This window comes from Gracilinanus agilis, chromosome 4 (assembly GCF_016433145.1).
Source record: "Gracilinanus agilis isolate LMUSP501 chromosome 4, AgileGrace, whole genome shotgun sequence".
Lineage (NCBI taxonomy): Eukaryota > Metazoa > Chordata > Mammalia > Didelphimorphia > Didelphidae > Gracilinanus > Gracilinanus agilis.
The window spans coordinates 450,321,277-450,343,207 of record NC_058133.1 but is presented as its reverse complement, the minus strand read 5'-3'; positions in this window follow the sequence as shown (position 1 = coordinate 450,343,207).

The window sequence follows — 21,931 nt, the reverse complement described above, 5'->3', positions numbered from 1 at the left end:
TCTTTCTTTCTTCCTTCCTTCCTTCCTTCCTTCCTTCCTTCCTTCCTTCCTTCCTTCCTTCCTTCCTTCCTTCCTTCCTTTCTTTCTTTCTTTCTTTCTTTCTTTCTTTCTTTCTTTCTTTCTTTCTTTCTTTCTTTCTTTCTTTCTTTCTTTCTTTCTTTCTTTCTTTCTTTCCCCAATATGAATGCTTTTCATGTTAATTTCTAAGCAAATTAGAAATTTGCCCAGGAAGTATCCAAAGTTCCTAGTAAATAAACTCTACCAATACGTATTTACAATTACTTCATTATGTTTTCATCTTAAATGGTTAAATAAACATGGAAAAATTAAATCAATTGTCCAGAGTGACACAGCAAAGATTGTCAGAGGAGGGACTTAGATTTGTCCTAACCCAAGACTGACTCTTGAATATGTAACTGAATGGAATTAAACTGGACCAGCATTTGAATCTAAGTCTCCTAAAGCTAAAACTATTATATTTCTATCTTTTGATTATTTATTAATTCTACTAATGTTATTATATTATTAGTTGTTATTTAATTTCCAATAATATATTACCTTTAAATATGTCACAATTATTTTCACTGTTTTTCCTCTCCAAAACAAATAAAAAATAAAGTTTCTCACATGTAAATATCAAAGATTTCTAAGTACATTTCTTACAAAACAAACAAACAGCAACAACCAAAAAAAAAAGAACCCAAACCCGTGTTTAGACAGTCATATTCTCTGGCCATCAGTCTCCTTATCAGTATAATTAGGAGATAGGTTATATAATTTCTAATATTTTTTCTTTCATCACCAGTATTTGCATTTGCCCATATTTAGACCAAGGGATATCAAAACAAACAGATTGGTGAAAGAAATCTATTGAGTAAATACTTTGTCTCACTCTTTGTATGTCAATATAGGATTAAAAAAATGACTGAAAATTTCACTGCCTAGCCAGGTGTTTAAGAATGTGTCTTGGAGGCAGCTAAGTGGCTCAGTGGATTGAGAGACAGACCTAGAGATGGAGGTCTTAGATTCAAATTTGATCTCAGATACTTCCTAGCTATATGACCCTGGGCAAGTCACTTAACCCCCATTGCCTAGCCCTTACTGCTATTTTGTCTTAGAACCAAGACACAGTATTGATTCTAAGACAGAAGGTAAGGGTTTTTAAAAAAGAATGTGTCTTCACAGGTTCAGCATATGATTAATTGTTTTTGTGTGAGCATTTTGTCCCAGATTATCTTATGACAGAATTTGGAGATTTTATAGTTTGAGCAAGAAGAGACTGTGGAGGTGAAAAAGTCCAATTGCTCAGTTTTTCAGGTAAAAAAAAATGCTGATTTCAGTTCCAAATTCTGCATAATTTTAGTAACATAAAAATTCAACTTCTGTGGGAAAGTATTTTGGTATCTTAATAGCCTGGCAAGTCCTACAAAGTCCTAAAAATTAGAGAAAAGAACTTCAGAAAAATTATAAAGGTCTAGACAAGTCTTTCTCTTCCTGATTTAAGCTTTTATGTATTCCCTCCAGAAGTTTTGTGGATATTATCATTTTTATTCAGTATTTTAAGCCATTGTTCAATTAATGTCGTCTTTTTCTTACTGCCTAGCAATTAATGGAGTATTCATTTATTTTTATTCACACAACACTATGTACTTTTTCAAAGAAATAAGCCTATACTCATTTCAATTTTTAACTAAGCCTTTTTCTCTGCCTCTATTTAAATGGATGATTCTCATTTCAGAGAACACTCCTTTATATGCCAGAAGACAAGGAGAAAAAGAAGGAATATTAAACAGAGACATTCTATAACTACAAAAAGTTGATTTTTTTCTCTAGAAATAAAAAGATACAATTCAACTCAATATAATTCAATTCAAAAATCACTTCTTAATGAGTTGCAATGTTCTAGGCAATTTATTGGTTGCTTCAGATATAAAGATATGAAAAATGAAAACAGTTCATATCTTAAAGGAATATATTCTGTATTGGCTATAATGTCATAAGTTGGAAAATCAAAACCTTTATATATTATTCTTGAGAATACCTAAAATTTGGAAAACTGAATTCTCTTAAATACATACACACACACACACACACACACACACACACACACACACACACACACACACAAATGCTATATAATTGCTTTGTCAAAAAGTAAAACTGAAGTCACTAGAATCATTCAAGTAGAGTATCTCTCAGTGATGCTATACAGAAGATTCCTTAATTAGTTCAGTTTAGATGACCTAATTTCCTTACTAGTTCAAGGCTCAAAAATTCTATTGCTGTTTTGTTAATTAGTTGTATCTGTCTCTTCTTGATTCTACTTGGAGTTTTCTTGACAAAGTTGTTATTAGAATGTTTTGTATTTCCTTTTCCTGCTCATTTTGTAGATGAGGATCTTTGGGGACATGTTTATATGATTTGCCCTCAGGCATACAGTAGGAAGTATCTGAAGCTGAATTTGCACCAAGTTCCTTTTAACCCCAACCCCAATTCTCTATACACTTTATCAAAATATATTATTTATTGCAACAATAAATCAACAATGGGGCACCTTTCAATTTTTCTCTTCCTCATATACAGTTTTAGAACAGAAGTGATATACAATATTGAATTTTACTGCCATTTCATTTAGCAAAAGCAATAAAAATTTTCCAGTAAAACAGTAAAAACAGAATTTGAACCTAGATCCTATTACTGCAGAGTTAGCATTTTTTCCCCTCTACCTTGGCCATCTTACTGACTGTCTGTCAAGTATGTACATGTTGAACATGTTTCCATATTGCTCATGTCATGATAGAAGACACATATCACAAATAGAATGGAAATCTCAGGAAGGACACATAGTGGAAGATCGCATGCTTTGAACTGCACGCTAACTCCATCAGTTCCTTCTTTGATTGTGGATTGTATTTTTATTATGTTTGCCTTACTGTGGTTATCTTGCAGACTTACTTTGCTATAATGATTTAGGTCTTCACAGCTGATGACCACCTGATATTCCTGTTACTGTATTCATTATCCTTTTGGTTCTGCTAAACTTCACTTTGCATCATTTCATTTAAGTCTCTCCAGGTTTTGCTGAATTCTTACTTTTCATAATTCTTTATAGCACAATAATATTCCATTACAACCATAAACCACAATTTGTTTATCCTTTCACCAAGTGAGGAACAATCCAGTTTTCAATTCTTTGCCTCTACAAAATGATCTGCTAAAAATATTTGAATGCAAGTAGATCTTTCCCCCTTATCTTTGATCTCTTTGGGATACATACCCAGAAGTGATATTTCTGAATCAAAAGGTATGCACAGTTTGGGGGATGTTTGAGCCTTGTTCCATATTGCTTTCCAGAATGGTTATATCAGTACACAGTTCAACCAATTGAGTATTAGTGTTCCACTTTTCCCACATCTGCCCCCTCCCAATATTGGCTATTTTCCTTTTTGGTCAAGTGAGCCAAATAAAAAAAATTTGCTCTCGCTCTATCTCTGTCTATCTCTTTTTAGCATTTTCTTGTTCACAGATGGTATGTTTTCAATGACTTCCTCCTACAAATTTGCTCTCTTTTTGTCCATTATTCCTTCCCTTATTTTTCTTACCTTGCTATTTCCCTATGGGGTAAGTTAGGTATCTATAGCTGACTAAGTGTGGGAGTTATTCCCACTTTGAGCTGGTTCTGATGAGTGTAACTTTCAAGCATAGTCATCCTCTTCCCATCTTCTTATCCACAGTATTTGTCAATTATGCACCTCTTATGAGAGATAGTTTACCCCTCCTATCTCTTCTTTTCTCTTCTCCCCCTTTTTCCCCTTTTTCATCCTTTTTAAAATATCATCTCATGATATTTAACTTCCTTACATCTTTTTATGTATAATCCTTTTCATTGCTCTAATACTTATAAAGTTCTTAAATATCTTAGGTACTTTACATAGCTTGTATACTTTAATTACCTTACCTTTCTCAAGTATCATACACAGGTTAATTATTTCAATTTATCAACTTCCCAGGTATGAATATATTCAATTCAACCTTATTAAAACCCTTAAGTTTTCATTTTATCTTTTTATGCTTCTCTTAAGTGTTAAATTTTCTTATCAAATTTTCTTTTGATCTTTGGTTTTTTGATCAAGGGAGTCTAAAATTTCTCTATTTCATTAATCATCATTTTTTCCCATTAGAATTATGCTCAGTTGTAGTATATATGATTCTGGGTTATATTCCTAAATTCTTTGTCTTTCAGAATATCATAATGCATGATTTTCGGTCTTTTAATTTAGAAGCTACAAGCTCCTGTGCAATCCTGACTTTAGGTCCATGATATTTGAATCGTTTACTTCTGATTGCATGTAGAACTTTTTACTTGGCCTGAGAATTCTAGAATTTGGCTAAAATAGTCCTGGGGTGTTTTATTTTGGAGTCTCTTTTAGGAACTGATTGGTAGATTCACTCAATTTCTACTTTTCCCTATTGTTAAAGGATATGAAGGCAATTTTTCCTGATGAATTTTCCTTTTTCTTTTATGTGTATTGTCTTGTAAAACACACTTCCATATTGGTCACTGTTATAGGAGCAAATTCATACATAACCAAAATCCCAAAATAAAACCACAAATACACTTATGTAAAAGACAACTCCAATAGTTCTTTTTCTTGAGATGACTACTTTTTCTAGTTAGAAATCCTTCAGGATTGTCCCAGATCATTGCATTTCTGAGAATAGTCAAGTTTTCACAGATAACGATCCTATAATATTACTGTCATTGTGTATAATGTTCTCCAAATTCTGTTTATTTTGTTCTGCATATCACTCTTTATATCTAAATCATATATTCATTTTGACCTTATCCTGGTAAATGGTGTCAGATATTGGTCAATACTTACATTTTACCATAATATTTTCAAATTTTTCCAGCAGTTTTTGTTAAATACCAAGTTCTTATTCCAAAAGCTATGATCTTTGGGTTTATCAAACACTAGGTTGCTAAGGTCATTTTCTCCCTATATTTTGTACATCTAATCTGGTCCATTGATCTACCATTCTATTTGTTAGCCAGTACCAGACTGTTTTGATGATTGCTGCTTTATAGTACAGTTTGAGATCTGGTACTACTAGGCCTCCTTCTTTCACATTTTTTTATTAGTTCCCTTGATATTCTTGACCCTTTGTTTGCAAGATGAATTTCGTTATTATTTTTTCTAGTTCTATAAAATAAGTATTTGGTAGTTTGATTGGTATGGCACTGAATAAATTAAAGTAGAATTGTCAATCTTATTATATTAGCTTGGCCTACCCATGAGTAGTTAATATTTTTCCAATTGTTTAGATCTGACTTTATTTGTGTGAAAAATGTTTTGTAATTATGTTCATATAATTACTGAGTTTGCCTTGGCAAGTAGATTCCCAGGTATTTTGTATTGTTTGCATGATTTTATTTATTTATTAAGAATATTTTTCCATGGTTATATGATTCATGTTCTCTCCCTCCCTTCTCCCAGAGTTGACAAGCAATTCCACTGGTTTATACATGGTATTATTTAATACCTATTTTTATAATATTCATATTTGTAATAGATTAATCTTTTAAAAACTACAAACCCAAACCATAAATCTGTATGACAAAGTGATTTCTATGAGAAAGTCTCTATTGTGACTGGACACTCAGGCTAGGGTAAGGCACTGGAAGTGATGCATACATGACCCCTTTAAAAGAGGGGGTTGAGGGAGTGAGAGTTCTTCTGGTTTGGTGAAGGGGACCTGAGGGAACTTTGCTGGTTCGTGACCAAGACTGTTCCACATGGTGAGTTTAAAGACTGAATCTTCCTGAACTTCTATTAAGAAACTTCCTTTTATAGACTCTGTGAATGAAGTTTGCTCTATTCACCTCTGGGCCTCAGGCCCTTTAACCCTCGGCTGAGGGTTAAGATCTACCTAGATTAATTAATGGGACAAATTCTTATTTCCGTACTTCCTCTCTTTCTTCTCTCATGTAAATAAACTTCCATAAAAGTCAATTTTGATTTGAGATTATCCTTAATTGAGGATTGATAATAGTTCAATCCTCTGGTGACCATCTTTTAATATATTGAACCCATAAAACCCCTTTTTCACCCTTACACCATCCAGAATGGTTGGATCAGTTCACTACTCCACCAGCAGTGCATTAATGTTCCAATTTTGCCACATGCCCTCCAATATTCATTTCTCTCCTATGTTATTATTTTAGCCAATCTTCTAGGTTTGAGGTGATACCTCAGTCTTGTTTTGATTTGCATTTCTCTAATCATTAGAGATTTAGAACACTTTCTCATGTGCTTATTGATAGTTTTGATTTATTTATCTGAAAATTGCCTATTCGTGTCTTTTCCTCATTTATCAATTGGGGAATGGCTTGATTTTTTTATACAGTTGATTTAGTTCCTTGTATATTTGAGTAATTAGACCTCTGTCAGAATTTTTTCATCCCTTGCTTTTTTCATATCATATCCTAATCAGCTTACTTCCCTACTCTCAGTCTAAGTAGATTCCATATAACTGGTCTACTACTAATAAGAAATTTTAAGAATTACGAATATCCTCTTTCCACTTATACAAAAATATTTATAGCCATGCTCTTTGTGGTGGTAAAAAAATTGGAAAATGAGGGGATGCCCTTTGATTGGGGAATGGCTAAAAAAATTATGGTATCAGTTGTTGATGGAATACTACAGTGATATAAGGAAAAATAAACTGGATGAATTCCATGTGAACTGGAAAGACCTCCAGGAATTGATGCAGAGTGAAAGGAGCAGAACCAGAAGAACCATATACACAGAGACTGATACACTGTGGCACAATCAAATGTAATGGACTTTTCTACCAGCAGCAATGCAATAATCCAGGACAATTATGAGGGAGTTATGAGAAAGAACACTATTCACATCCAGAGATAGAACTATGGAAATAGAAACATAGAAGAAAAACAATTGCTTGATCACATGGACCAATGGGGACATGTTTGGGGATGTAAACTCTAAGTGACCACCCTAAGGCAAATATTAATAATATGGAAATAGGTCTTGATCAATGACATATGTAAAACCCAATGGAACTGCTTATTATTCTAAATTAATTAATCAAATAAAAATTTCAATTAATATCTTCTTTCCATGTAGGAATACATATAAGTTGACCTCATAGAGTCCCTTGAATTTTCTCATTCTTATTTACCTTTTCAGGTTTCTCTTGGGTCTTGTGTTTGGACTTCAAAATTTCTTTTTAAGTCTTGTCTTTTCCTCAGGAGTTCTTGGAAATCTTCTATAACATTGAATGATTATTTATTCCCCTGAAAGAATATACTCAGTTTTATTGGATATGTCACTCTGGATTATAATCCTAGATATTTTGTCATCTAGAATATCATATTCAATGACTTCCAGTCCTTTCATGTAGAAGCTGCTAAGTCCTGTGTGATACTGATTTTATCTCCATGGTATTTGATTGTTTCTTTCCAGTTGTTTGCAATATTTTCTCCTTAGCTTGGGGGCTTTTAAATTTAGCTATTATATACCTAGAAGTTGTCATTTGAGGATTTTTTTCTAGAGATGATATGTGGATTCTTTCAATATCTATTTCACTCTTTTATTCAAGAATATCTATGCAATTTTCTTTGATAATTTCTTTTTTATTATATCCAGACTTTTTTTTTGATCATGCTTTTAGGTAGTCCAATAATTGTTAAAATTTCTCTCTTTGTCTATTTTCCAGGTTACTTGTTTTTTCAATGAGATATTTCATGTGTGAAGAAAGGATTAATTACTCTCTCTTTGCCTATTTTAGCTAATCAAATCAAGAACTTAAAGTACCCCTACTTGATAATAAGTAATAGAATTTGCAAGTCACTCACTAGAGTAAGCTTACACCTCCAAAGGTCATACCCCCCAGCAGTGTTAGGCAAATTGAAAGACTGAGACTGGTTCCCATAAAGTGGGGGAGCAACAGGATGTGACATCTAGAAAACTACTTTTAAAAGCCCAGCTTGAGGATTTAGTCATTCTCTCTGTGTTGGTGAGCCAGACTGGAGAAGGAGACTCTTTCCCTAGATCCTTTGTCAGCTTGTGGTGGTGAGTGGAGTGATTCCTTCCTTCCTTGGTACTTTGGGTGAGGAGACCCTCTCTGCTCTTTGGTGCTTTGGTGGGAACTCCCTTCAACTTAAGTTCTGGTGATATTCTTGGTAGTCTTAGCCTCACGTGCACTGAAGTTTCTCAGCATATTCTTCAATGTCTCCTGGTTCTTTGGATTTTGGATTCCTAATTAGGACTTTGGATTCTGGTGATATTCACTTTTGTATTAACATTTGCTGTCTTGAGACAATAGGATTAAATGTAGGGTATTTGTAGATAGGCAGTACTTTCTGTCTCTTTATCTACATTTTACCATTTTCACTCTTTCCACCTCTTTGAAAATAGAGCTGCTAAAAGTAATTTTGACTTAAGCTGTAATATTTTAAAATTGGCAACCACAATATTACTTTAGAATTTTCATATTTAGGACAAAACCTAAATTTAAATCCTTACACATGCTTTCTTCTATTTCTTTTTTCATTCTTTTGATTTGATTTCATTGTTTCTTGATGTCTCATGAAGTCATTAACTTCTATTTGCCCAATTATAATTTTTAAGAAATTATTTTCTTCCTTCATATTTTGAGCCTTCTTTTTCATTTGGCCCATTTATTCTTACATAACTTTCATTTTCTCTTCCCCATTTTTCCTCTGCCTCCCTTAACTGCTTTTTGAAATCCTTTTTGAGCTTTTCAAGAATCTTAGTCCAATTCATATTTTTCTTTTGGACTTTGCATATTTTTGCTTTGTTTTCATTATCTCTTTCTGTGTCTATGCTTTGCTCTTTGTCTCTATCAAAGCTCTCTAAAGTTAGGTGTTTTAATTTTTCTTTTATTTGTTTTTTCCAAGCCTTTTTAAAAGTAGAGCTTTTTAAAAGCTCTGTTCTCTGGGAGGTTTAGACCCCCTCTTAAATTTAAGTCCTTCCATGATGCTACCTTTAGACATATTTCTTTGTTTCTGCATGTTTCAGTTTTTCCAAGATGGTATGATGGCCTGTGGATTGAGAACTCTGAGAGTCACCTCCCACTGCTGATTCAATTACCCTTTGAGATTTCTGATAGCTGCAAAAGCTTTTGGTCTTATTCTGTGTTTGATCAGGTTAGGCACAGAACACACAGTAGACTGCCTTGCCATTGGACTCCACCTTAAGCTTTGACAAGAGGAACAGGGGGCTCATCTTTGGGTTTAATGCCTACCCCAAAGCTAGAACTCCTGGTCTTGCTCAGGGCTCATACAGATCATGCAGCATAGCGCACACTGCCCTGAGTTGAAATAATTGACCTTACTTTATGTTTGCTTGGAACTTTAAGTGCTGTTTATTGGTTTGGATTTCTATTGGGCCAGGCAGGGTCTCAGGGTCTGGATGTTGGCTTGAGCTTAGTTTCAGAATTTGGCATAGTAGATATGGGGGTAGGGAAGTTGCTCTTGGCTTCTTCCCTACCCCTTGCTCTATTCTCCTGCTGGCTGTGCTTCCCTCTCATCCCAGTATCCCTGATGTTCTCTGACTTTCAGGTTGTTCTTCTCTTGAAAGTTACTTCACTCTGTCTCCTTGTTGTTTCTTTTATTCATGTGTTCATTTTGTGGCATTATTTTAAGATTGGTTGGAGAGGTTTCAAGCTTCCCTGTTTCTACTCCATGCTTGTGGCTCCCAAATTCCACTATTTTTGAAGGATAAAATTATAATTAAAATTAAATGAGAGTGATAAAATTAGTGTGCTCTATGTATGTCAATGTAGGACAGCTAGGTGGCACAATTAATAAAAATGCTAGGCCTGGTGTCAAGAAGACTTGTATTTCAATATGACCTTAGACACTTATTAGTTGTGTGATCCTGGCAAGTCAGTTAATCCTGTTTGCCTCAATTTCTTCATCTGTAAAATGAGCTGGAGAAGAAAATGGCAAATTATTCCAATATCTTTGTCAAGAATACTACAAATGGGGTCACAAAAAGTTGAACGTTTTGTGAAACAGTGATTAAAATATATGGCAGTTATATTAATGTGTCAATAGTAGGAAAAATATTGATCATGGAATCAGTGGAATATGGATTCAAATGCTAACTCTTAAAGTAACTAATTTATATAACAATCAAAAGTAAATTTGTCTCTCTGAATCTGTTACCTTAGCAATAAAATATTTAAAAAATGAGGAATGTTATATTTATGGTGGTTCCTTAATATATTATTGGGGAAATCCAAAGATAACACATGTATTTTGAAAACCCTTAGAGAGCTATATAAGAATATCAGCTGCTATTATTATAAAGGAGTTCAAGCCTATTATAATTCCAATGTTATATTACATATGACTAAAGGCAAACAGAATAAAATAATGTATTCTACAAAAAATAATGGACAAAAAAATAAAATATATCATATTTTAGTTTCTATAAGATCAAGGGTCTGGAGCAGATGAAACTTTGAAGTTATTTCTAAACTAAAAGTATTATTCTATAAATTAAAAAATGTAACTAATAGATATTTTGGCAAGGGTTATTTTTTTCTGCTTTTTTCAAGTCTAAAAGAAGCTCATAGGACCTCGGTATTTAAAAATTGAATGGATAATCACAAATTTAAGATTTTATTTTTGTTATTAACTTACATAATGTTCCAGATGGAACAAACCATCACCATTTTGACTGCTTTATCTATTCAGGCTCTGATGGATCCAATCCAGGTCACTGGGCCAATGTCTTGGGAAAAATAGTGTCTTTCAAAATGTAAACTCTTCTAGTCTCAGCTTAGATCTCATCACTGAGGGAAGAAATAATTATGGAGAAAAAGTTTACTTTGCCATCACCAACAGAAATTATTATTAACAAACAACTTCAAAGAAGGGGTACAGCATCACTAAAAGCATCCTCATCCCTAGATAAATCAGTCTTTCTGACCAGATCTTACAGACACTATCCAAAGAAGCATCTCCTGTGGAGAAGAATCAGTATCCTTGCCACCTTCCAACAAAGCACCATGGAAAAGTCAGGTGTTCTGGACTAGCTGTAGCAATTGGGAGTACTAAAAGAGTGATAACAGGTAACATGCCAATGAAATGTACTACTACTACCATCATGGCTGAGAGCTTAGTAATATAGATGAAGATTCTGACCACATTAGCCTTTGCAATAACAATCATTCAAGCTCAATAGAGTTCTTATAGTATTACTGGGGAAGCAAGTGCTAACGAGATATAGCCTCACACTTATGCTGGTGCTACAATCCTATTTATTGAAGAACCCAGGAAAAAAATTCTTCCCACCAAAGTCCTGGGCAGTACCAAAAATTAAAATGATTTTATCAGAGGAAGTTATATTAAAGAAGATTCATTATTTTCAGCTTTGCCAACTCACCCAAAGCACTATGGGACCTTTTCATTTAACTTGTATTTGAAGCTTTCTGTTTATATTACATCGCCTCTCCATTAGAATGTGAGTACCCTGAGAGTAGATACTGAATTGCTTTTTTATATTTACCCACAGTGCTTAGTATAGTGCTCTGGAAATGCTAAGCACTTTATAAACGTTTGGTTAATTTGTTCATTCACTTAAAAACAAATAAAACCAGGCGCACAGGGATAATTGATATATCTAATATGGTCGTAAGGCCAATACTTGATTTTTTGTGTTTTTTTGTCATTTAATTAAAATTTTTTATTTTTTAGAAAAAATTTTTCCATGGTTACAGGATTCATGTTCTTGCTCTTTCTTCCTCCCACCCCCAACCCCATAGCCAACGAGCATATCCACTAGTTTCTTCATGTGTCATTGATCAAGACCCATTTCCATATTATTGAATATTGGTCTAGGGTGGTTATTAAGAGTCTATATCCCAAATCTTGTCCTCATCAACCCATGTGTTCAAGCAGTTGTTTTTCTTCTGTGTTTCCCTCTTGTAGTTCTTCTAAATGCAGGTAGTGTTCCTTTCCATAAATCCCTCAGAATTGTCCTGGGTCATTGCATTGCTACTACTACAGAAGTCCTTTACATTCGATTTTACCACAGTGTATCAGTCTCTGTGTATAATGTTCTCCTGGTTCTGTTCCTTTCACTCTCCATCATTCCTGGAGGTCTTTCCAGTTCACATGGAATTCATCCAGTTTAATATTCCTTTGAGCACAATAGTATTCCATCACCAGCATATACCACAATTTGTTCAGCCATTCCCCAACTGATGGGCATACCCTCATTTTACAGTTTTTTACTACCACAAAAAGCACAGCTATGAATATTTTTGTACATATCTTTTCCCTATGATCTCTTTGGGGTATAAACTTGGCAATGGTATGACTGGATCAAAGGAAAGGCAATCTTTTAGTACACTTTGGGCATAGTTCCAAATTGCCATCCAGAATGGTTGGATCAATTCACAACTCCACTAGCAATACACTAATGTCCCAATTTTGCCACATCCCCTCCAACATTCATTACTCTCTCCTGCTGTTATTTTAGCCAGTCTGTTAGGTGTGATGTGATACCTCAGAGTTGTTTTGATTTGCATTTCTCTAATTATTAGAGATTTAGAACACTTTCTCATGTGCTTATTGATAGTTTTGATTTCTTTATCTGAAAATTGCTTATTCATGTCCCTTGCTCAATTGTTGATTAGAGAATGGCTTGATTTTTCTACAATTGATTTAGCTCCTTATACATTTGAGTAATTAGACCTCTGTCAGAGTTTTTTTTTTTATGAAGATTTTTTCCCCCAGTTTGTTGTTTCCCTTCTGATTTAGGTTGCAATGTTTTTGTTTGTACAAAACCTTTTTAATTTAATGTAATTGAAATTATTTATTTTACATTTTGTAATTCTTTCTAACTCTTGCTTGGTTTTAAAATTTTCACCTAATTTTCTTATAGTTTACTTCTTTATAGTCAAGTCATTCACCCACTCTGAATTTATCTTGGTGTAGGGTATGAGATATTGATCTAAACCTAATCTCCCTCATATTGTTTTCCAATTTTCTCAGCAGTTTTTGTCAAATAGTGGATTTCTGTCCCAAAAGTTGGGCTCTTTGGGTTTATCATACACTGTCTTGCTGATGTCACTTACCCCAAGTCTATTCCACTGATCCTCCCTTCTGTCTCTTAGCCAGTACCATACCATTTTGATGACCGCTGCTTTATAGTATAGTTTAATATCTGGTACCGCTAAGCCACCTTCCTTTACTTTTTTTTTTCATTATTTCCCTTGATATTCTTGATCTTTTGTTCTTCCAAATGAACTTTGTTATAGTTTTTACTAATTCTATAAAAATGTTTCTTTGTAGTTTGATAGGTATGGCACTAAATAAGTAAATTAATTCGGGTAGAATGGTCATTTTTATTATGTTAGCTAGTCCTACCCATGAGCACTCAATGTTTTTCCAATGTTTTTAATTGATTGGAAAGTGTTGTATAGTTGTGTTCGTATAATTCCTGTGTTTGTTTTGGTATATAGATTCCTAAATATTTTATATTGTCTAGGGTAATTTTAAATGGTGTTTCTCTTTCTACCTCTTGCTGCTGTGATGTGTTGGAAATATGAAGAAATTCTGATGATTTATGTGCATTTATTTTGTATCCTGCAACTTTGCTAAAGTTGTTGATTATTTCTACTAGCTTTTTAGTTGATTCTCTAGGATTTTTTAAAAGTAGACTATTATATCATCTGCAAAGAGTGATAACTTAGTCTCCTCCTTACCTATTTTGACACCTTCAACTTCTTTTTCTTCTCTAATTGCTATTGCTAGTGTTTCTAGTACAATGTTATATAATAGAGGTGATAATGGGTATACTTGTTTCATATCATATCTTATTGAGAAAGCTTCTAATATATTCCCATTGCATATGATGCTTGTTGATGGTTTTAGATATATACTGTTTATTATTGTTAGGAAAGGTCCTTCTATTCCTATACTTTTTTGTGTTTTCAACAGGAATGGGTGTTGTAATTTGTCACGGGCTTTTTCAACATCTATTAAGATAATCATGTGATTTTTGTTTGTTATCTTGTTGATATAGTCAGTTATGTGGATCGTTTTCCTAATGTTGAACCATCCTTTCATTCCTGGTATAAACCCAACATGATCATGATGGATAACCCTTCTGATCACTTGCTGGAGTCTTTTTGCTAGTATTCTATTTAAGATTTTTTGCATCTTTGTTCATTAGGGAGATGGGTCTGTAGTTTTCTTTCTCTGTTTTTGGTCCTCCTGGCTTTGGAATCAGGGCCATTTTAGTGTCATAAAAGGAATTTGGTAGGACTTCTTATTTGTTTATTATGTCAAATAATTTGTAGAATATTTGGATTAGTTGTTCTCTGGATGTTTTATAGAATCACTTGTGAATCCATCATGCCCTGGTGATTTTTTTCTTAGGGAGTTCATTGATGGCTTTTTAAATGTCTTTTTCTGATATTGGATTATTTAAGTATTCTATTTCTTCTGCTGTTAATCTAGCCAATTTATATTTTTGTAAATATTCATCCATATCACCTAGATTGGTATATTTATTATCATATTTGTCCAAAATAGTTTTTAATGATTGCCTTAATTTCTTCTTCATTAGGAGTGATGTCTCCCTTTTCATCTTTGAGACAGTTAATTTGATTTTCTTCTTTCCTTTTTTCTATTACATTTACCAGTACTTTATTTTATCTTTTTTTTTTCAAAATACCAGCTTCTAGTCTTATTTATTAATTCAACAGTTCTTTTACTTTTTTGTTTTTTATTAAGTTCTCCTCTGATTTTTAGTATTTCTAATTTAGTTTTCATCTGGGGATTTTTAATTTGTTCTTTTTCTAGTTTTTTAAGTTGCATGCCCAATTCTTTAATCTCCGCACACCCTAATTTTTAATATATGCACTCAGTGATATAAATTTTCCCCATAGACCTGCTTTGGCTGAATCCCATAGGTTTTGGTAAGAAGTCTCATCATTGCCATTGTCTTCAATGAAATTATTAATTGTTGTCATGATTTGTTCTTTCACTAACTTATTTTTGATAAATAAAATTATTTAATTTCCAATTAGCTTTTGGTTTGCCTCTCCATGTATTCTTTTTTAAAATCATTTATTAATATTCATTTTTAACATGGTTACATGATTCATGCTCCTACTTTCCCCTTCATCCCCCCATTGTCCCCCCACCCATAGCCGATGAACATTTCCACTGGTTTTAACATGTGTCCTTGTTCAAGACCTATTTCCAAATTGTTGATATTTGCATTGGTGTGGTAGTTTCGAGTCCACATCTCCAATCATGTCCTCCTCAGCCCATGCATTCAAGCATTTGTTTTTCTTATATGTTTCCTCTGCTGTAGTTCTTCCTCTGAATGTGGGTAGCGTTCTTTACTATAAATCCCTCAGACCTGTCCTGTGTCATTGCTTTCTGCTGGTACAGAAGTCCATTACATTCGATTTTACCATAGTATATCAGTCTCTGTGTACAGTGTTCTTCTGCCTCTTGCTGCTCTGATGTGTTGGAAATGTATAGAAATGCTGATGATTTATGTGCATTTATTTTGTATCCTGCAATTTGCTAAAGTTGTTGGTTATTTCTACCAGCTTCTTAGTTGATTCTCTAGGATTTTTTAAGTAGACCATCATATCATCTGCAAAGAGTGATAGCTTATTCTCTTCATTGCCTATTTCGATACCTTCAATTTCTTTTTCTTCTCTAATTGCTATTGCTAGTGTTTCTAGTACTATGTTGAATAATTGAGGTGATAATGGGCATCCTTGTTTCACTCTTGATCTTATTGGGAAGGCTTCTAATTTATCCCCATTGCATATGATGTTTGTTGATGGTTTTGGGTATATACTGTTTATTATTGTTAGGAAAGGTCTTTCTATTTCTATACTTTTCAGTGTTTTCAATAGGAATGGATGCTGTATTTTGTCAAAGGCTTTTTCAGCATTTATTGAGATAATCATGTGATTTTTGTTTGTTAGACTGTTGATATGGTCAATTATGTGGATGGTTTTCATAATGTTGTACCATCCTTGCATTCCTGGTATAAATGCGACCTGATCATGGTAGACGATGTTCTTAATTACTTGCTGGAGTCTCTTTGCTAATATTCTATTTAAGATTTTTGCATCTATGTTCATTAGGAAAATTGGTCTATAATTTTCTTTCTCTGTTTCTGGTCTACCTGGCTTTGGAATCAGTACCATATTTGTGTCATAAAAGGAATTTGGTAGGACTTCTTCTTTGCTTATCATATCAAATAATTTATATAGTATTGGGATTAGTTGCTCTTTGAATGTCTGATAGAATTCACTTGTGAATCCATCAGGTCCTGGTGATTTTTTCTTAGGGAGCTCTTTGATGGTTTGTTCAATTTCTATTTCTGATATGGGATTATTTAGGTATTCTATTTCTTCTGCTTTTAATCTAGGCAATTTATATTTTTGTAAATATTCATCCATATCTCCTGAATTGTTATATTAGTTGCCACATAATTGGGCAAAATAGTTTTTAATGATTGCGTTAATTTCCCCTTCATTAGAGGTGAGGTCTCCCTTTTCATCTTTAATACTATCAATTTGGTTTTCTTTTTTCCTTTTTCTTATTAGATTGACTAGTACTTTGTGTATTTTATCTGTTTTTAAAAATACCAGCTTCTAGTCTTATTTATTAATTCAGTAGTTCTTTTACTTTTGATTTTATTACTTTCTCCCTTAATTTTCAGTATTTCTAATTTAGTTTTATCTGGGGGTTTTTAATTTGCTCCCTTTCTAATTTTTTGAGTTGCATACCCAATTCATTAATCTTTGCCCTCATTAATTTGTTAATATATGCACTCAAGGATATAAATTTTCCCCTGAGTAGAGCCTTGGCTGCATCCCACAGAGTTTGGTAGGATGTCTCATCATTGTCATTCTCTTCAATGAAATTGTTGATGGTTTCTATGATTTCTTCTTTGACAAATTGGTTTTGGAGAATCATATTATTTAATTTCCAATTGGTTGTTGATTTGCCTGTCCAGGTGCCCTTACTAATTATTATTTTTGTTGCATTATGATCTGAGAAGGTTACATTTATTATATCTGCTATTTTGCATTTGTTTGCCATGATTCTATGCCCTATTACATGGTCAATCTTTGTGAATGTACCATGTGCAGCTGAAAAGAAGGTGTATTCCTTTTTGTCCCTATTTATTTTTCTCCACATATCAATTAAGTCTAATATTTCTAGGACTTCATTCACCTCTCTTACCTCTTTCTTATTTAATTTTTGGTTTGATTTATCTAGATCTGAAAGAAGAATATATAGATCTCCCACTATTATGGTTTTACTATCTATTTCCTTCTTGAGCTCTGCCAGTTTCTCCTTTATGAATTTGGATGCTATCCCACTTGGTGCATATATATTGAGCAGTGTTATGACCTTCCCGGTCTTTTAAAATCATATCTATTTTTACTTTGGCTTTGTCAGAAATCATAATAGCCACTCCTGCCTTCTTTTTCTCATTTGATGCCCAAAAGATTTTGCTCAAGCCCTTAACCTTATACTTGTGTATGTCTACCTGCCTCATATGTGTTTCTTGTAGACCACATATGGTAGGATTTTGGTTTCTGATCCACTCTGCTATTTGCTTCCATTTTATGAGAGAGTTCATCCCATTCACATTCAGAGTTATAATTATCAGTTGTGCATTCACTGACATTTTTGTATCCTCCCCTAGACCCACCCCTTCTTCTTACACTATTTTTTTTTAAACCAGTGGTTTGCTTTGAGCCAGTATCCCTTATCCCCTCCCTTGATTGACTTCCCTTTCTGCCCCATCCCTTGTTATTCCCCTCTTTTTGTTTTTAAAGGCCTAATGAATTCCCTCCCCTTTCTTCTCCTATCCCTTTTTTGACCTCCCCACTCCCCTGCTCCCTTTGGTTTATCCCTTCTGACTTTCTCAGTAGGGTTAGATAGAGTTTTTTATCCCATTGGAAAATAAAGCTACTCTTCCCTTTCTGGGTTAATTACACTGAGAGTAAGGTTTGATTATTACCTCTTAATGATCTCTTCCTCTCCTTCTTATAATAGTATTTATCCCCTCCCCTTCCCATGCCCTCTTTGTGTGTAATAGAATATCCTATTTTTCTTATTTACTCAGATTTCTCTTGGTGTCTCCTATTATTCCCCCCCCCCCTTTTCCTACCCCCAATGTCATCTTAGTCCATTTAGTATCCTGTCCTCTAACTATGAATTATTCTTCTGGTTGCTATAATAGTGAATATTATAATAGTGAATAGAGTTCACTACAGAGAATTATACATAGCATTTCTCTACATAGTAATACAGATAATTAGATCTTATTTAAGCCTTTAAAGAGGCAAACTTAAAAAATTATGAGTTTTCTTTGTTTTCCTTCTGTTTCTTATTTACTTTTTCATGTTTCTCTTGATTTTTGTGGTTGGATATCAAACTTTCTATTTACTCCTGGTCTCTTTTGTGCAAAAACTTGGAAATCTTCAATTTTGTTGAATGCCCATACTTTGCCCTGGAAGTATATAGTCAGTTTCAATGGGTAGTTGATCCATGGCTCAAGGCCCAGCTCTCTTGTCTTTTAGAATATCGTATTCCAAGCCTTGAGGTTTTTTAGTGTGGAGGTTGCCAGATCCTGTGTGTTCCTGATTGGTGCTCCTTGATATTTGAATTGTCTCTTTCTGGTTTCTTGTAAGATTTTTTCTTTTACTTGAAAGCTCTTGAATTTGGCTATTATAATCCTGGGTGTTGACTTTTCTGGGTTCAGTGTAGAGAGTGATCTATGGATCCTTTCAATGTCTATATTGCCCTCTTGTTGTAGGACTTCAGGGTAATTTTGCTGAATAATTTCTTTAAGTATGGAGTCCAAGTTTCTATTAATTTCTGCTTTTTCTGGAAGACCAATGATTCTCAAATTGTCTCTTCTAGACCGGATTTCTTGGTCTGTCACTTTCTCATCGAGATATTTCATGTTTTCTTCTATTTTATCACTCGTTAGACTTTGTTTTATTTGTTCTTGTTGTCTTGAGAGATCATGAGCTTCTAATTGCTCAATTCTAGCCTTTAGGGACTGGTTTTCCTTTTCAATCTGGTCATTTCTGGTCTTCAGTTGACTTGCCTCACTTTCCAATTGTGAAATTCTGCCTTTTAAATTGTTATTTTCTTGCCAGATGTCTTCGATCTTCCTCAACATCTCATTTTTGAACTCTTCAATAGCTTATGACCAGTTTTCCTTGTTTTGGGAAGGTTTGGATACTTGTTTGTCCTCCTCTGTTGTCTGGATTTTCCCTGTGTTAAATTTTTCAAGTGTTCCAGAGTTTTTCCTGATAATCTTTTTCTTCTGGGGTTCTCTGCTTGCCATTGTTAGCCCCGCCCCTTTTCAGCTTTGTCTTCACACATGGGGTCTGCCTGTACTTTCTAAGCTCCCAAGGGCTCTGGTCTCCTTGTCTTTGGGGTCAAGCCTCCTGGTTATCTCCAGTTTGCCCCTCTGCCCGAGGCTCCTTCAGCAGTCTCAAGGGCTGTTTCCACAGCTGAGCTCTCATCTGTACTGGGTCCCCACTCGAGGTCCAAGCCTGAGCTCGAGATCTTTTTCCGTGCCTAGGGCACTGCCTTCACCCGTGCAGAAGCTCAGGAAAATCCGTGCTCATTCTTTAGCCACTTGGGGTCCTACGTCTTGCAGCTCTCAGATACAAGCCCTGGAGCTGCCAGTTATTTACTGGTTGCCCCAATCCTGCTTTCATTCTTGTGAGTTGGCCTTGGAGCTGTGCATGGTGTGGGGGGTGGTGCAGGGGCTTCTTCCTCTCACGTTTTAATGAGAGATGTTTCACCCCTTTATAGCGTGGAAATGCCCCAATTCCATGTACCTTCAATGCTGAGTCCTGTTGTTGGGTCCCTTTGTTCTTCTGGATTCATTTTTATGTCCCTTTGAGGAGTCCTGTATGCTTTGGTTAGGAGAGATTGAGCAGCTGCTCCTTACTCTGCCATCATCTTAACCAGAAGTCCCCTCATATTCTCCATGTATTCTTACTAATAATTATTTTTATTATATTATGATCTGATGAGGTTACATTTATTATTTCTGCTTTTTTGCATTTTTTTGCCATGTTTCTATGCACTAGCACATGGTCTATCTTCGTGAATATTTCATGTGCTGCTGTAAAGGAGGTGTATTCCTTTTTGTCCCTATTTATTTTTCTCCATATATCTATTAACTCTAATTTTTCTAGGATTTCATTCACCTCTCTTATCTCTTTCTTATTTATTTTTTGGTTTGATTTATCTAGATCTGAAATGGAAGGTTGAGGTCACCCACTAGTATAATTTTGCTATTTATTTTGTCCTTGAGTTCCACTTGCTTCTACTTTTGAAATTTGGATGCTATACCATTTGGTACATACATGTTGAGTAATGATATTTTTTCATTTTTTATACTGCCTTTTATTAGTTTGTAATTGCTTTCCCTATCTGTTTTCACAAGATTTATTTTTACTTTGGCTCTGTCAGAGATCATGATTGCAACTCTTGCCTTCTTTTTCTCATTTGAGGCTCAATAGATTTTGTTCCATTCTTTCATTTTTACTCTATGTATATGTGCCTGTCTCATGTGTGTTTCTTGTAGTCAATATATGCTTTGGTTTTGGTTTCTAATCCACTCTGCTATTTGCTTCTGTTTTATGGGCAAGTTCATCCCATTCACATTCAGATTTATAATTATCAACTAAGTATTCCCAGACATTTTGCTTCTCTCTCCTTGTCATGCACTTTCTTCTTTCACTATTTCCCTCTATACCAGTGTTTTGTTTTTAATCAATTCCCCTAATCCTCTCCCTTATTGTACTTCCCTTTCTCCTCTCTCCCTTCTTAGTCCCCTCTTATTCTTCTTTAGGGTCTTTTTAACTTACCACACCCCCACCCTCTCCCTTCCTAGTGTTGCTTCCCTCTCCACCAGTCTTTTTCTTACCCTTCTACTTCTCAATCAGGTGTGAATCAATTATCTGCCCCAATGGACCTGATTGTTCTTCCCTCTTTAATTTGATTTCAATATACTTAAGTATTACATATTTCCTCTCTCCAACCTCTTTACCCTTCCAGTGTATTGTAATTCTTCCCTGTTTGCCCCATGTACTTCTTTATGTAATATAAGTTTACTCTGTTTTGTTTGTTTTGTTTTCCCATTTTTTTTAAACCCTTGTACTTCGGTGTATTGTCTCATAGGTGGAAGAGTGGTAAGGGTGGGCAATGGGGGTCAAGTGACTTGCCCAGGGTCACACAGCTGGGAAGTGGCTGAGGCCGGGTTTGAACCTAGGACCTCCTGTCTCTAGGCCTGACTCTCACTCCACTGAGCTACCCAGCTGCCCCCCCCCATTTTGTTTATAAAGTTGATATATTCAATTTCCCAAGGACCTATTCTAGATAGATAGATAGATAGATAGATAGATAGATAGATAGATAGATATAGAAAGAAAGAAAGATAAGACATATATTCTTTCCGAATTCTTCTCAGTTTAATCCTATAATTTAGAACACTGCATTATGTCAATAGAATACTTGTACAAATTTTGATAGCCTCATCTAAAATCTTTTTTTTAAACCCTTACTTTCCATCTTAGAAATCAGTACTATATATTGGTTCTAAGGCAGAAGAGTGGAAAGGGCGAGGCAATGAGTGTTAAGTGATTTGCCCAGGGTAATACAACAAAGAAGTGTCTGAGACCAGCTTTGAACCCAGGACCTCCAATCTCTAGGCCTGTTTCTCAATCCACTGAGCCACCCAGCTGCCCCCTTCTAAAATCAGAAGTATAATCATTTTTTTAAATTTGTATTTTGAATATTTTCTCCTTAGTTACATATTTCAAGTTCTTTCCCTCTCCCCCA